Here is a 16655-nt window from a genome sequence, read left to right as displayed (position 1 = left end):
CACCCCAGCCCCGCACTTCCCCTTGGTCTTCTCCTCGGTTTCGCTTCCCCTGGAAGCGTCTGTTTCAAGGTGACCCTGTTTCTCGAGTTCGCCCCAGCATCCCCGCCTGCTCACAGAACCAGGGGCCTCCCAGTAATTAACACCCGCATCTGATGAGGTCCAGCTGGCAAACTGAAGCGGTGCCAGCGTCCTCCACTGCGCAACCTGGCTCCTCCAGCCGGCCCCGCGAGGGCCTCTCCCCGGCCCAGCCCGTGCTGGCCACTCTGTCCCCAGAGGAGAAGGCGAAAAAGTCACCCATCTAGCTAGCACGGATGTTCAACAGAGAGTTGTTTACAATAGTGAAACCCTTAAAGGTCTGATGGGACGTGTGAACTCTGGCACTCCTTATAACGAAACACCAAGCACCCACTAAAAATGTTGGTGCAGAGGCATGACGGTGACCCAGAAAGCTGTCACCATCAGCTCTGGGGGGGGAAATGGTTACCAAATAGCATGAGCATTATAACTCCACGGAAAACTACATACAAGTGTGCAAAAGAGTAGACTGTGACTGCATTTGTATGCGGGAACACAAGCAGGCTCCACTGTCCTTGCTGTTGGAAGTCAGCATTGCGGTTACTCTGGGGTAGGGGCTGGAAGGGGCACAAGGTGGTCCTCCTGCGTGCAGGTCATGCTGTGCCGTGACCCAGAGCCACATGGGTCTGTTCTGGGAACACTCAGCGAGCTGTCCGCCATCTGCTTACGACAGGCAAACTTTTCTACATGTAAGTGATACATCGATAGCTATTATTTATTGATATGTGCACTTTTCTGTATAAACATCAAACTTCAGAAAGTGTTCTATAAAACTGTGTTTATATGCGTATGAACACACAGTCAGGAAACGTAAACACCAAGTCCTTACGAGCAGTTTTCCCTGGAAGGTGAGATTAAGGGCGATTTCTGGCTCTTCTGTTTATCAGCAGTTTTCTTCTTATAAGGAAAATGTATTACTTGAGTTCTTTTTAAAAAAAAAAAACAACCCAGCTTTTTGTAAAAAGGGAGGAGCGATTCACCTGAAATTATAAGGAACACAACCAACTAGCAAAATTAATAATGGCAACCAGCCACATCACCAGCCGCTCACCACGTAAAGCACCAGGACGCAATAGGGGCCCGGCTCACCAGGATCCCTCCTGACGGGGCTGGCCTGGACACAGGGGCCAGAATTCCCACAGAAATCACTTGCAGGACTGAATTGTTTTTTCCCTGGCCTGGCCCATGAGCCACATGAACCAAAACGTGAATAAAACAGCTCTGTGTGCCAGGGCATCGCTGTGAAGCGTATCACGGTCACCCACATGGGCCAGGAGCTGGCCGCGTGCGACCAGAGAATAGCTGGACAAAAGACAAAGCAGGCGGGAAACTCGAGCCCGCTCAGCAAAGGTGTGTGATGCCCCCGCCTTGGCCAGAGCACACCGACCCCTCCCCTGCCTGCACCCTCTCCGCTCATCTCAGATCATCTCCAACACATCAGTCTCAACCCCTCCACCCCAGGTCCTTGGGCCCAACTTCCTGCCAGCATCCAAAATAGGTGAGACGCAGGCCGGCCAGGACCGGGACGACACGCAGCTCGCGTGGCTCAGGAGGCCAGTCTCATTTGCCCCTCCCCAAACCAAATACCTGGTCGAGATTGATTGAGAGGGGAGGGGAAGCTTGTGGGGCAGTGAGGAGAAGGAGGGAACCCTGGTTGCAGCTGCTGTCCCCAGCAATCCAGCTCTGACCCCAAACTCATCCCCACACCTCAGAACAAAAGCTCTGCCATTCAGACTTCAAAGGGTGGTCAGGGAAGCTTGACACTTGGAGGTTTCAGCCCCGCCCCTGCAGGGCACCTGCCCCGGACCCTCCCTGCAAGAAGTCTGCTAATCAGGGTTTTCTCTCTGCAGAGATTTCTGCTGGGGCTGGAGCAAATTCTGCCCCAACTATGTGTCCACAACCAAGTAGCTGGTCCCTCTGTGCCTCAGTTTCTCCATCCATAAAATGAAAAATCTGAGTCCCTTTCTGTTCACAGGAAGGGGAGAATGGCCTTCGATCTCCAAGAAGCCCCGAGACCACAGTGCTGGTGTGGGACCTGAGAGAGGACAGCTTCCTTTGGAAAGGGGGTGGAGGTAATTTAGAAAAGCACAAGGGAAAAAACTGCTTCCTACCAGAGGGGAGAGATCAAGAACTTTGCTAGAGGCTCAGAAGGCAGCAATACTCTGCATGTGAGATGCTTCTCCAGGGGTCCCCACAGCACCCAAGGGGGCCCCAGAGGCAGCTCCCCATTCTCTGCAGAACAGGAGGAAACACCCAAGATTACTGGGGATGGCCCAAGCCAGAATAGCTGACAAAAACTAAATCACTAGCAGTGCGACACAAGTCCTTGAAAAACCCCGTCCCAAGCTGCCCAGCTTTCGGCAGACGGGTGGGGGCCTCCAAGCAGAGGCCTGGCACAGGCCTCCCTCCGCGTGAACCAGGCGCTGTTTTCTGGATTCAGAATCCAGAGCAACGAACTTCCCCTCTTGGGTCGCACTGGGTGTTCTCTGACCCTGGTCCAGCTGTCTCGCTCTCGATTAGAAATTCCACACTTCCCTTCAATGCTCTGTCCCCCAAGAGGGACCCTCTGGACCCTATTCCCTGCCGCCTCTCTCCTCTCCGTCCACCAGAAAGTTTGGTGGAAAGAGATGGCCGCACCCCTGCGCCCACACAGCCAGCAGCCTCCACACTGGCAGGCCCCCGGCCTCTCCCAAAGAAGGGGCTGCGTCCTCAGCAGAGGATGGTCACCACTCCACACACTCACACACAGTGACACAATGACTTACAGACTCAAAATCACACAGACGAGGAGGTTCACCGTCACACTCACACAAACACGCTAACAGAAAACACAGAGACAGACACTCACAGACATGCACAAAAACACACACCCACAGATGCAGATACACAGCATCAAACACATAAGGCCACAAACACACGCAAAGAGAAACACAAAGCACAAAAAGGAACATCAAATGCACTGACCCAAAAAACACACAGGGGCACAAAGACACCTAAACACACAAATAGAAGACTCAGAAACAAACTCACAGGCACACAAAGGCGGAGGCACGAATCAAACACAAATCACTGTACACGCAATCGCACTGGCCACAAGAACAACTTGAGCACACGGAAACCAACCGCCAGGCTCAGAGACGTCCCTCGGGAACCAGACAAGCACAGACAGGGCTGGCGACGCAGGCGTCCCGGGAGAGCACGGAGGGCGGAATGGGTCTGATTATCTAAAGCAGACCTCGGTCAGCTGCTCCGAGACACGGGCGGGGCCCGACCAGGCTCCCCCAGAACTCCTGGCATCCTCCTTCAACTCCCCCTGCCCCCACCTTGGCCGGTTTTGCCTGGAACAATCGCTGGGCTACCTGACGGGACTCTCCCCATTACGGCTGATGGCCGGAGGGCAGAGGTGGGAGCGGGGGTCTCTCCCGAGTCCCCCGCTGCTCTTTTCCCTCCCAAATGAGCACTGTGGAAAAGGAGGGCTCAGGAAGTTCGGATTTCCCTGCCACTCCCAGCTCCAGAAGGAGCTCACATGTGGCAAACCCACACTGCGACATTGTCCCTGGACACATCTCACTGGCTGCAGACAGAAGCTGAGAATCGAGGTCAAATCTTCCTAGAAACCCCAAGGCTAAACTGACCTCAGAACAGCCCCTGATCCTGCCTGAATTTAAACCCCCCAAAGCGCTCGCCAGCACCTTCCTGCCCTCCCGGCCGGCCGCAGAGCAGCTCAGCCCGCCTGATTCACAGGGCGACCGGTAACTGTGACACTTAGCACTCCGATGGCAGGGTTCATGGGTAAGAATTCTGCTAAAAAAATAAAATATCCACCAACATGCTAACAAAGTTTTTGTGTGCAGTCAGATCTCAGCCAATAGACTAAGGAATTAACTGAAAACTCCAACCTAGATGCACTAATCTTGAAACATCCACCGAGATAGCTCCCAACTTTTTATACCCCACTCACTTCCTGGAAAATAAAAATATCAATTGTCTCTTTAAACCTCTATAGTATTTTGTCAATATTTTTTTATTACAGCAGAGAATGTATAAATATTTTATTATAAACCAAAGGCCTAAAATAAACAGTTTAGTAAATAGTTATTACATTACAAGGAAAAACATCTGTGGAAACTGCTTTCCATGTAATTATTCTTGCTATTTTACATTAGCGCTCAACGTGAATTTCTTTGGCGCTAATGTTTCACTTGTTCTAAATCTTCCTCCTTGTTGCTATTATTAAAATCTTAAAAAGGTGCCAAATCTTAAATGAAGAAAAAAAAATGATTCACTAGAAATTATTCATATCACAGTGAGCCGCTACTAAACCTGGCAGGGGTGCAGTATTTTCGGTGAAATTAACATAAAATATACAACTGCAAATTATCCAGGAAATAGCTATGTTCTTTACGGCATGCTTTTACATTGGGAAAAAAAATGTTCTTCTCCATCTCACACAAAGCCGCAAACAGCTCCGTTCCGGCAAGTTTTAAAGGGAAAGTAATAGATTTGTCAAAGGAACACGGGCCCTGAAAACAGACTAACAAATAGCTCATGGGTGGATCGGCCTTAGGTCATTACCAGAGACAGGCAGCCCTGGACGGCTGGGGCAGACAGAGAAGGGACAAAAACAACAGCCCGCGGCTTCCTTCCCCCCAGATTCCAGAGAACGTATTTCCTCTGGAAGGCCTCAGCCCTTTCTCCTAAACACAAGAAAAACTGTAACACCATGTAAAATGCAAATCTCGCTGTAAATATTTTATAAAATTGTTGCATACATCCCAAAAGCTATAGGTCTTAATTGAGAGCAGGCGATTTTTCTAGTCAATATATGGAAATGGAAAATGCTAATTTGTGTTTTTCTACTTATGAAAAACCCTGGAGAACAGCAAGCCACAAATGCACTCACTTTAATATTATAAATATAATTTGGCTCCCTCTTTACCATCCCCACAGCCCTGGCTTTTATCTCCCCGTGGCTGCAGGAGAGAGACAGAGAATGGCTCTCGCAGCATCGGCCCTGGAAGGTGGCCTTGGCAGATGGCGGGGGTGGGGGATGACACATCGGGCACAGGGCCGTGTGCCTCCCCACCCCCACCACCTTCAGCCACCCCCTGGGAGTGGCGGGGTCACAGGACATGCACGTGGCAGGGCCACACGCCGGGAGGCACTGCCCAGCGCCCTGTTCCCCCAACGGGCGACACAAGGAGGAAGGCCGGAGCTTTGGCCACGAGGCTCTTCCCTGCCCCGTTGGGACCTGCTTGGGCTCCAGGTTCCGTCTGCCCTCCTCCGCGCTCTCTGTGGGCATCCAGAGACCCCTCTGAGGGTCACCCCTGAGCAGCCGCGATGAATACGCACGGCTGTCAGGATGGCCGGCACACTCTGGGCTGGGAGTGTCTGTTTCCAGGCTCCAGAGAGAGAGTAAGGCCACTGCCAATGTTCCCTAAGAGCCTGCCCTCTGGGAAGCGGGGGTCAGCCTCACCTTGCCCCTCCCATGAGGAACCCAGGCAGGGGCTGCCCCACCAGCCACATGTGACCATCCGGCACCTGACACGGGGCTGACGTACACCCAGGTGCGCTGTCAGTCCCAAATACACACCAGACTGTGAAGGCTTAATGCGGAAAAAAGAACATAAAAAAAATCTGATTAATAATTTTTAAGCTGGTTGCAGGATACCATCACAATGTTTTAGATATATTAGGTTAAACAAAAATGTATTCTTTTATCTCACCACCTTCCTTTTACTTTTTTATAACGTGGCTAGTAGAAAATTTTAAATTCCACGTGCGGCGCGAATGCTACCTCCCCTGGCCAGCCCGCTCGGGGGATGCTGCAGCGGCCGTGCACAGGCCCCCTTCCTGCTCACGCGTGTGGCGCAGTCCCCTCAGATGCCAGGCACACGGGGGTCCCCAGCACTAGGACTCTGGAGCTCCGCACTGAGTCGGGTTTCCGCGATGCCACAAGGCCACGAGCCAGCGCGGCGCCCACAGACACTGCCACTGCGGGTGCCCTGCGTTCAACACGGCTTCACAGAGACGGTGGGGAAGAGGCAGGACCTCTGGCCCCGGGGCTTCCCACTCCTCAGCCACAGAGAGCTCACGGATTCCGCAGTCACAGCCACGGTCCCCCGGCCCCTCGTGAGCACCAACACGGCTCGACCCTCCCTGACGGCCCCCGCGCAGAATGCAGGCGGGTCCTGGGTGGGAGAGCCCGCCAGCCACACGCACGGTCTCCCCGCATGTCAGCGCGCCCTGGAGTCCGTTCCTCGGCGTGTCCTCAGCAGCCAGGGAGCAGTGGGGGGTGAGAAGGCACGTCTAGAGTTAGGCGACCTGGACAGAACTCCGGGCCGCCGCCTTTCCAGCTGCGAGGGCTCAGGTGCGTTACGTAACCTCTCCTTGCCTCCGTTTCCTCATCTGTCAGCGGGGAACGCTAACACTTACTGTTACAAAGTTGAGGGAAAGGTAAAATAATGTACGTAAGCTGCCTGGACACAGCACATACTCCATAAATAGTACCTCTTTTTGCTTTTTTTTTTTGGAGTCAGGGTCTCACTCTGTCCCCCAAGCTTGAGTGTGGCCCCTGGACTCCAGTGATCCTCCTGCCTCAGCCTCCCAAGTAGATGGAACTACAGGTGTCACCACGATGTCCGGCTCATTTTTCTAATTTTTTGTAGAGATAGGTCTTGCTCCTGCGCAGGCTGGTCTTGAACTCCTAGACTCAAGCGATCCTCCCGCCTCGGCCTCCCCAAAGCGCTAGGATTACAGCATGAGCCACCGCGCCGGCTCTCTGACTGCTTTTACCGTTACTACCATTTCTGTCATTCCAGAGCGGGTGCCGGAGCATCATTCCCGCGGAGGAGCAGGGAGGGGGAACAGGCGGCCAGAGCGAAAGCCTGTGTGGAGGACAAAGGGGGCGCCCCTTGCTCCCGGCACCCGAACTGGGGACAGAGCTGGGCAGGACACTCCACTGCACAAGAAGCCCAGAGAGGGGGACCCTTCCCCCCGGGAGGCCCAGCCCAGGCCCTGCACTCCGGGATGTGCACTCAGAGACACCCTGAAGTCGCAGGCGAGGGCTGCCTGCTGACGAAGCTCACTGCTTTGCTCCCAAGCACTTGTGGACGTACCCAGGGAGATATCGGGGGTGGAGGCACGCGACGTAGGGACTGACGGGGACGGTTTCCAACCTGCAGGGCAACTGTTTCCCGTCAATGGCTGCTTCTAAAGGGCCTGAAAGTATCGGGCTGAGCCACGTGAGACTGCCGTTTCCGTAGGGCAAAATGGACGCTCAGCGCAATAGCTTTAACAGCTGAAAGTGGGGTGACTCCCACCCGGAATGAAAGGCTGCATTATTTTTAAGAAAGCCTCGGTTTCTGAACTGTGGGCTGGAGATGACACTCTATTCTAGGCACCTCAGGCTGGGCAGAAACCCTCCCCCACACAGGCACACACAGACTTGCATACCATGCTCATCTGCCTTTGAACTTGCTTAGAGGTTGGACGTAAACAAACCAAGAAAGCAGGGAGGGAGGGAAACAGATTCATCAAGCCCTGTGCAATGGCAAACTTCCATGATCAAAACTACAACAACAACAAAAAAAGACTGAGTGTCACTTGGCAGTCTCTAAAATCAAGGGAGAGCTTTCTTGCGTGCTGACCCCATTGCAATCAGCGCCCAAAAGTTTGTGTCCCGGTGAAACCCACTAATAAAGGAGGCTCCAAGCACTGAGTGCTCCCTAGAACTGAGCTGTCTCCTCCCATTTCACAGATGTGTAAACCGAGACTCAGAGAGGTGAAGCAACCTGCACAAGGTCACACAGCAAATGCATGGCAGAGCCCAGTCCCAAGACCCCGGAGCCAGGACTCATAAACAATATGGAGCACAGACGGTCCTAGCAGCCCCGTTCGTAACAGCCCCAACCGGCAACAATCCAAACACCCAGCGCCAGCACACACACACGCAGACGTGAGCACGTTCACGCAGCACAATCAAACTCACGGCAATGAAAAGGAACAAACTCCTCGTGCACAAACAACATGGCAGATCTCGCCAACTGGACGTCGAGCTCAAGGCGCCTGACACAGCGGCTGTGCGAGGTGTGGCCGACTCCGAGTGTGACACACACAAACTGGCACACCCAGCTGTGGGGGAAGAGGCCAGAATAGCAGCTGCCCTCTGGGGGTCCGGGCTAGGAGGAAGCACGGGGGAAACTGCGGGGGGCAGGGAGGGGTCTGTTTGTTGATAGGGGTGCCGGCTGCACAGGTGAACACGTGTGTAGAAACGTCTCACGCTGCACACGGAAGGTGTGTGCCTTTACTGTAGGTAAACCGGCCTCAATCAAGAGAGGAAAGGGGGACAGATGTCCCCAAGTTTCGGAGGCAGCAAAGACCCCTCACTGGGGTAGCTCTCCCGCCAGGACACAATGAGCTCACGCAGCTCCGCGGGAAGACACCCCAAAAGCCAAGCCAGCAGAACTGAGCGCCCCCAAATCAACTCAGACTTCTAAAATCTGGGTCAGATAGACAAAATTCTGGGCAATTTCCTGGCCTCCGTTTCCCAAGCCGGGAAGTGACAGGGAGGCCCTGGTAGTGGAGACAAGGCCCAACGGGGAACCGTGGGCCTCCCTGGCGAGGAGCAGGAAGGGCCGGGACGTTCAGTACCCGCCAGCGGCCAGATCGCCTGCCACCTCCTCTGCCCACACGCAGCCGTTAGCTCCTAACGGCCCGAAGGCTCCCTGGCCACAGACCCCGGCGGAGCGAGTGCCTGGGCTCCGACACCAAAGACACTGATCGCCGCACACCGCCGAAATAAATCACCCGCACACAGAAGGGGCCCCGGCCGGGCCGGCAGCTTCCAAACTTCATTTCGCAAATTCCCCCTAATACTCGGCTGCCTTGGGGAGGGGGTTTCGGGTGGCCGCATCGTCAGCCGTTTCTCTGATGGGTGTTGACAAAGAAGAGAAAGGAAGACAAATGGGGACTGTTGATCTGCGCAACCCCACGGAGCGCACCTTGGTGGGAACTTGGAGACTGGAGCAAAATCCTTGTCTGGGATTCAACAAGGCGTCCGGGGGGCGAGAAGGACCCTCGGAAAGTGCCGACAACGGACTGAAAGTGCATCCCAGGGGACGCGGCTCCCTCCAGACAGATGCTCCACAAACGCGGGCTCTGCGGCTGCGCGGGCATCTGGCAGCCCACGGTTCCACAGCCACCACCTGTGTTCTCAGCCCAGCCCTGTCCCCTGCTGGCCGCATGACCCTGGACAGGTTACTTTACCTCTGAATTCCTCAATTTCCCCACCTAAAAGGGAGAGGATAGGGTACCCCTTTGGGGGCTGAGGTGAGAATTAAGTGCTTAGAACAGGGCATGGAAGTGCTATGCAATTGTTGTGGTCAATATCACTAGTTATTATGAACACCGTGTTGAAACTCTGAACCGCCTTACGGGAAGGAACCCTAGTTAACACTGCGGAATGCTCACGTGCTCCAGTTCGCTCAGTTGCGCGGGGAGAGTGGAGTCCAGGAGGGGAACGACCTGCTCAAGGTCCCAAAGCACGTTTGGGGGGCAGGGGGGCAACAGGCTAGAGCCCAGCTGGTAGCTCATTCCCGTAAAAGGTAGCTCTCTCCACAAACACGCCACGTCAGCAACAGAGGGGTCTGTCCAGGGCGGTGGCCGGCAGGCCAGGGAGCGCTCCAGGCCTCTCCCTGGGCCCAGCTGGCCCGTGGTCCACTCAGGCCTTGGGAGCCAAAGGTGGTGCTCAGGACACAGCGGCGGAGCCTGCTCCCAGCTGCCTTCCCAGGAGGCGGGAGCCGGGGCGGAGGAGCAGACCGGCTGCCTCAGGCAGGGGCACACCCCTCCTTAGCACACAGCCCTCGTCTCCGGCCCATCGGGGTCCTCACCGCCACACTCCGCTTTGGCTGTGACATCCCGTTCCACCTCTGACTCAACTCTGGTCCCAGCACTGGGTCTTACATACAGCTGATGTCCAATCATTGTTCGGGTGGTCTTAAATTTCTGCGCCATAATTCTATCCCAGCCTAGGCTCTCCCAGCTTCCTGTCGTGGACCACAGATGCTCCGTTGTCAACCTGTACCCTAGAAGTCCCGAAATAGTAGAGAGAAGGGCCAGAGTGCAGTTCATCACTGCCTCTGCCAGGAAGGCCTCCCTGACCTCTCCGGGCTGCCTGTTTCAGCACTCCCTGAACACTGTTCTCCGACCACCAGTCCTGCCCAGGCTGCACGTGGCCCGACTGCCCACACCCACAGTCCCGCTGCCAGCCCCCTGAGGGTTGCACTGGGAGACTGTGTCAATGGACGAGGCCCACAGCCTTGGCAAGAGTGGCTGTGCAGAGGCGGGTGGGCCGGCCGGTGCTCCGACCACGGCACACAGCACACGCGGGGAGGTTCAGGTGGGTGTCGGTTTTAGCGGAATCCTCCACTCCATCTAATATGCGAGCACACGCATAAAACCCGCAGCCCAATCCAAGTGCCACCTGCCCAGGAAAACAGGCACCCGGCAGAAGGCTCCAGCCGCAGGGCGAGGCCCACAGGAATGGACCACATTCCTTCTGCGGCCGCGCATTTCCAGCGTACAGGCATTGCTCCTGCCGATTCAAAACCAGGTCAGAGAAAACCGGCTCTCGTTTCCGGCAGGGGTGAGCGTTCCTCCCGGGGAAGGGCTCCGCAAAAGTCTCCAAACCGAGCACAGGAGACGAGTGGGAACCAAGCCTCATTCCCTCGGTGGCCCCGCGGCTGCCAAAATTACTGACAAACTGACCTACAAAGAGAGTTTCTATTTTGTGAGCAAACCCCAAAGGTTAACAGCGGAGCCGCCGGCGGGCGAGCAGCACTGAGCAGCGGAAGCTTCCCCAGCAGCGCCCGCGTGGAGCCCCGGCACCTCGGTTTCGCGGAGAGACGTGTCCCTGAAACGCCAAGGAGAAAGGAAGGATGGATGGGGGAGGTTCTGGAAAACTGGTGAGAGGGAAGGATCTGGAAGGGAGGGTACCAGCCCATCACCAAGTGGCCACTCTGCCCCAAGATTCTGGATCATTGCCCCTGTCAGGGGCTGGCTGAAACAATCTCTGACAGGATTACCATATAGACCACAATTCAGATGAGGTCCCCTAGAGTTGTTTAGTAGACAACCTGCACAACCATACCCTGCAGCCCTGAGTCCTGTGAGGTTCCTGCCACTCAAAGAATCTTGTCTCCTCATAGCACTGACTGCAAGAACATGTGACCCATGCAGTCACACAGGTGTCTGAATTTAGAAGGGCCCAGCACATGGTTTAATACCCTGCTGTCTTGAAATTCCTTAATAATTTTCTAACACAGAGCTCCACATTTTCATTTTACATCAGGCTGCACAAATTACATAGCTGGTTCTCCATGTTTGCGAGTGCCAGGGCCACGCCAATGGTGTGGACACACAGAGAAGGGAGAATGGACTCATCACTAAATAATTGGTACAAAAAAGTTAGGAAGTACCCAGCCTCCCTCCTTTCTCGTCCTCTAAGTTGTCCCTTTGCGGCTTGCCGGGAGCAGGGGCAGGGCTGGCGGAACCCCAGGAACGGGCAAGGGCACAGGCTTGCCAGAGCTCTCTGAAGCTTGGGCCCTAATGCAGGAAGCGGCTTCTGACAGCAAGGAACCATCTGAGACGAGGGCCCTCGGGTTTTCTCGCGTGATCTGATTCTGAGCTGCAGGGACACCTCCTGGATTCTGGCAGTGGGTGAGCAGCGAAAAGCAGGTCAGAGAACACGCAGGCGGGCGGGAAACAGGGCCCCTGTCGTCACCCCACCGACTGGGCACCCCACCGACTGGGCACCCAGGCCCCTCACCTCTGGCCTGCAGCCCAGACCTCTCGAAGCACCGCCACGGACATTTCCTCAGTGCCACCTGCTTGGCAGATGAGCCTAGGGTCACAGAGGCTGAGGACTGCCCAGAACCACCCACCAGGACAGCCCTGACCCACGCCTCCCCTGGCCCTGGCAGCGGCCTGAGACATGAGAGCACACAGTGACCCAGGGCGGAGCTTTCAGACCTTTCCAGAGAAAACTTCACAAAACAGAACAGAGCAGAGCTCCTCTCAACCCCAGGGTCCCCCCTCTGGGCCGTCCCTCATCCAGGCGGCCTGCACAGAACACACGGTGGCCAGATTGCAGTTTGAGGACCAGTGATCTAGTGGCCTCGTTTCCAGTCTCTGTCAACACTACATAGCTGCTTCACCTCAGGAGGTTCCTGAACCTATTTCGGGACCCACAAAAGAGGCATACTGGGTTCGTGCAAGAGCTCAGCTCCTCTGAGGGACGCACACGCGTGGTCTCAGTCGCATCCTCGCTCCCCCTGCCTCCCTCCCGGCTTCGAAGCCAGCCCTCTGGTCCTGCGATGCGCATCGTTGTCCCGTCTCCGGCAGCCAGAACACGGCGGTGCCGCACCCGTACGTCTGACCGCCGAACACCAAGAAGCCTGCCGCACCCGCCCCGCTCCTGTGCTCCCGACCACTGCACAACTGGTTTGCGTAAATCAGGACACACTCCCCCTCCTGTCTCCAACCTGTCCGCCTCGCCCGTTCCTGGAAGGGTGGGATCAGAGCGCAGAACAATGGAAAGGAAAACAAAACAGACTGCCCCAGTGGAAGAGGGAAAATGTATCATCAGTTTCAGTGTTTACCTTGGCTGCTGCCTGGCTTGATTTGTGGGCCTCAGTGCCCACAACAGCCCACTCTTCTCTCCTCCCGCCAGGGTATGGAGGGTCCAGAAACAGTCCTGGCCCTGGGTCTGGAACACAGGCTCCCCAAGTCCTAGATCCAAGGTTCCCACACACCTCTGGGCCCCACCAGCAGCAGGTGTGGTGTAGCCCAGAATTTCCCTGATGATACGAATCTCGGAGATGGGGGATGGGGGATGCTTGCTGACTACACAGACTTCCAGGCTCCTCCCCTGGAAACTCATTCAAGAGACCAAATTAGGACCTTGCTGTTGAATAAATGAGCAAGATGATGCACACGAAGTGCACACTCAGTAAGTATTTAATGAACAAGAGAAGAGATGGAACGTGGGCGCGAGGAGGCCTGGTCTGCATTCGTCCCAGCCTCTGGCTAGCTGTGTGACCTTGGCCAAGTGTATGTCCCTCTCTGAGCCTCAGCTTCCTGATGAGTAAAATGGATCACTCAGTCTGGAAGCTTCCAGCTCTGACTTTCTTGCCTCTGGAAAAACATCAAGACCCTCCCGAACATCGTTCCTAACAAAAAGGGAACTCCAGCTCACTCTCCTGAAACAGAACCCTGCCCACCCTACACCCTGCTGCTGTCCAGCCCAGACCTTCGTCAGCCAAGAAAGGGCAGAGCTTTGGGCCCACTTCTTGAAGAGAGAGCAGACCTTCCCGTGGGAGAATGAAAGATTTTTCAAACATAAATGCAGCCTTCTGTCCTGCCCAGCCCTGGACAACAGTGAGCTGGGGCGAGGTGGCTCCCTGCACCCACCCCACTCCCTGCCCGACTGCCATTCTGCAGAGCAGAGTCACCTCGGGCGGCGCCTCGCTGGCAGGCAGCTGTGACTGACGAGGTCAGTTTCCGCTGAGCAGAGGCGCGGGCTGCGGAAGGAAGGGCGGACGTGCTAACGACAAAACTTTCAAAGCTGCCTCACGCTGCAGACACGAGGAGCAGATTCCCCCAAAGGTGTTTCCTCAAGCTCTGTCTGGTAAAGGGGTGAGTAAGACCCAAGCAAAACGCTGTGCCCAGTGTCGCTACAGCTGCGTGATGCACACGTGCAGGGCCCGGGTGGAGGGAGGGAAGGGCCACGATCCCACGATCGCCGCCGGGTGTGCCAGCACCAGGCATACGGCATGTTGTCACGGCAGCTCTGAGGATGTCAGCGAGAACCACGCAACTGTCACCCGAACAGAGTGGCCACTGCAAAAGGATGAGTAGGAGGCGAATTCCTGCAGGGAGTCCCACCCCTTGGGGCTAGAACAAGATAAAGACCTCGTTTGGTCTCTCGTGTGCAGCAAGAAGAGAGACCTGTGATGGCGTCAACAGCACAGGAGGGGACACAGGGCGGGGCACAGGAGGGGACACAGGGCGGGGCACAGGAGGGGACACAGGGCGGGGCAGGACGGGGCAGGGCGGGGCAGGACGGGGCGTGAGCGGGTGTGACCGGGAGGAAGGAGACCGGACCCAGACGAGCCGGCTCACAAGCGAGGACACGGCGTCCGGCAGGGATTCAGTAATGCTTGCTGAGGGCTGGGGGACAGAATGAGCCGGAAACGCGGTGACAAGCAGGGTGATGTGAAAAATGCTCCAATAACCAGTGCGCCAGGGTCCCCATCAACCTGCATCTTTCCTGGCAGTCGTGTGGTGGCCCCAGTGGATGGGGACTTACCCCTTGGATGCTGGGGAGGACCGGGGGTCCCAGGCCCCAGGGCGGGGTGGGGGGGGAGGCCTGCAGGGAGGGGTCCTGTGGCGGAGACTCTGCGCCAGGAGAGCAGGGAGTGCGTCAGTGTTCTAACAAGCGCTATAGTGCCACTGGCACCAACGCGCCCTGACACGGCGCCCTGGTACACGGCCATCACAGGGGACCCGGGACAGGTGAGAACAAGGCAGGGAACGTTCTAACTACCTTTCCATTTATCTGCCCCTTTACTTGACTAGTGAGGTGCCAAGCAGAGACGCGGGAGACTATGCAAGCCACGTGAAGGCCACGTGAGCCTGGGCAGAACCCACGTGGCGGGATGCGGCAGGGAGGGACGCTGCCCGCAGGTCTCTAGGAGAAAGAGGTGACCTGCTCCCCGGAGCGGGAGACAGAGCCGGGTAGCTGAAAACAACTTCTGGTCCACATGCTGCAGACAGGAGTCCCAGGTTGTTTTACAGGGAAATGTTGTTAAATTTTACTTTTATTTTACTTTTCCCTTTCTTTCTTTCTTTCTTTTTCTTTCGTTTTTTTTTTTTTTTTTTTGTAAAACAGATCTTGAAGGCACATGCTGAGATAGTCAAAGTCCTTCATGCAGGTGATAACTGAGTTTGCTTTTTTTCTTTGTCCTTCAAGGAAGCTAGCCCTTATTAGAAATTCTTCAAGAAAACCTCACTTGGGGAAGTGTGTTTGTGGCCCCTGTAGTTGAAAAGTGCCTTTCGTGGCTGACTGCAGCCCTGCATGCGGCGCACAGGCCACAGAATTCAGAGGTCGTAGACACAAGAAGATTAACTGGGCCCAGCATGCACCAAAGACCTCAACTTCAGCATCTTTTAACAATTCAAGTTATCAGTTGAAACTCTGATTTTTTGCCTAAAGCTACGAGCTCTTTCCTGTGCACGTTAACACGTGATGGGAATCCAGTCCTGACCACCATTCTGGGGGCAGAGCCTCAGAACCGAGGAAGCAGGGTTTGTGCCGCAGTTCCTTGCATGGCGCCCGGCCCCTAACACTTCCAAACAGCAGCCCGCGGAACCCTCGGGTGAAAGGGTTGGGTAGCAGGGCCGTTTTAGTCATATGAAAGTTAGGATAATTCTGCGTCTTAATAGGTCCATAATTAATTCACACATTCAACTGTTACGTCCAGAAATATGTTCCTGTTGATAATTTGCATTTGATGCTTTAAAAACAATCTGTTGTGTTTTTATTGGCTTTGAGATCTCAGAAGCATCACCCCTTTCCAATATCCATCCAGGTGCTGAGCTTCCGCTACAGCTTCCTGAGACGCTGCCCACCGGGATGAGGGCGGGCTCAGAACGCCCAGTCGGGAGAGCAGTGTTGTGCACGAGCACAAGGCCACCACCTGGCCAGTGATACTCGGTCCGCCTCTCCCAGTTCCCACAACAGCCTCCGGCCCTCGGCTCCAGTGACTGAAGATCATTCTGCCTCCCGCATGTCCAACGATGGGCTGGTGCTTCTCCCCTCAGCCCCCAAGCGAGCACCAGGAATGGCACACATTTGCCCAGCTCCCAGTTCCTCCTAGCAGTGCACCGACCAGATATGTCAGGTGGGACTCCCCCGCCCCCAGCTTGTCCACCTCATCAGCTCCTAGGAGGATAAAATCAGAGCAGGACGGATCCCTGGAGGGAAGAAAACAAAAGGCAATGCTGGAGCAGAAGCAAGGACTCATCAGCATCAACGCTTACTTTGGATGCTGCCGGCGTGATTTGCAACTGCCACCGACAGGTGGATCAGAGCCTCACACAGTCCACTCGTCCCCACCCTGGAAAGGAAGAGGAAGGGACAGAGGGAGGAGGGAACTCGAAACAGTCCGGTACCAGATCTGAACTACGAACTCCCGAAGTCTTAGTTCCAATTCTCCCCGCAAGCTCTTGGACCCAACCAGCTGGCACAGAAGTTGCTGTGAATAAAGCAATGACCCCCCGACATCCCCGGGACTCTTGGCTGCCTATGCTGCTTCCAGGTCACTCCCGTGGATGTACCATTCCCTATTCCTCTAGCAAAGTACAACTAAAAACCCTGGACACTGTGTATGAAAGAGACATAAGATTCTGAAAGGTGGAGAGAAGAAGACAGACCAGCCAGGGACCTGGGGGCCCAAGAAATGACACGGTAGTGAGGACCCTGGGGCTTTTGCTCATTTCATATATCCCAGGCTTGAAGC

The 16655-nt window shown here is 55.4% G+C and overlaps 1 protein-coding gene across 1 annotated transcript in view; it reads right to left on the bottom strand.

Moving 5' to 3' along the window:
• The window catches only part of ZNF423 (zinc finger protein 423), a 207433-nt gene that overhangs the window by 87419 nt on the left and 103359 nt on the right, over positions 1–16655 (bottom strand). The gene's annotated exons all lie outside the window — the stretch shown is intronic.

This window comes from Eulemur rufifrons, chromosome 23 (assembly GCF_041146395.1).
Source record: "Eulemur rufifrons isolate Redbay chromosome 23, OSU_ERuf_1, whole genome shotgun sequence".
Lineage (NCBI taxonomy): Eukaryota > Metazoa > Chordata > Mammalia > Primates > Lemuridae > Eulemur > Eulemur rufifrons.
This window is presented reverse-complemented; position numbering and strand designations above follow the sequence as displayed.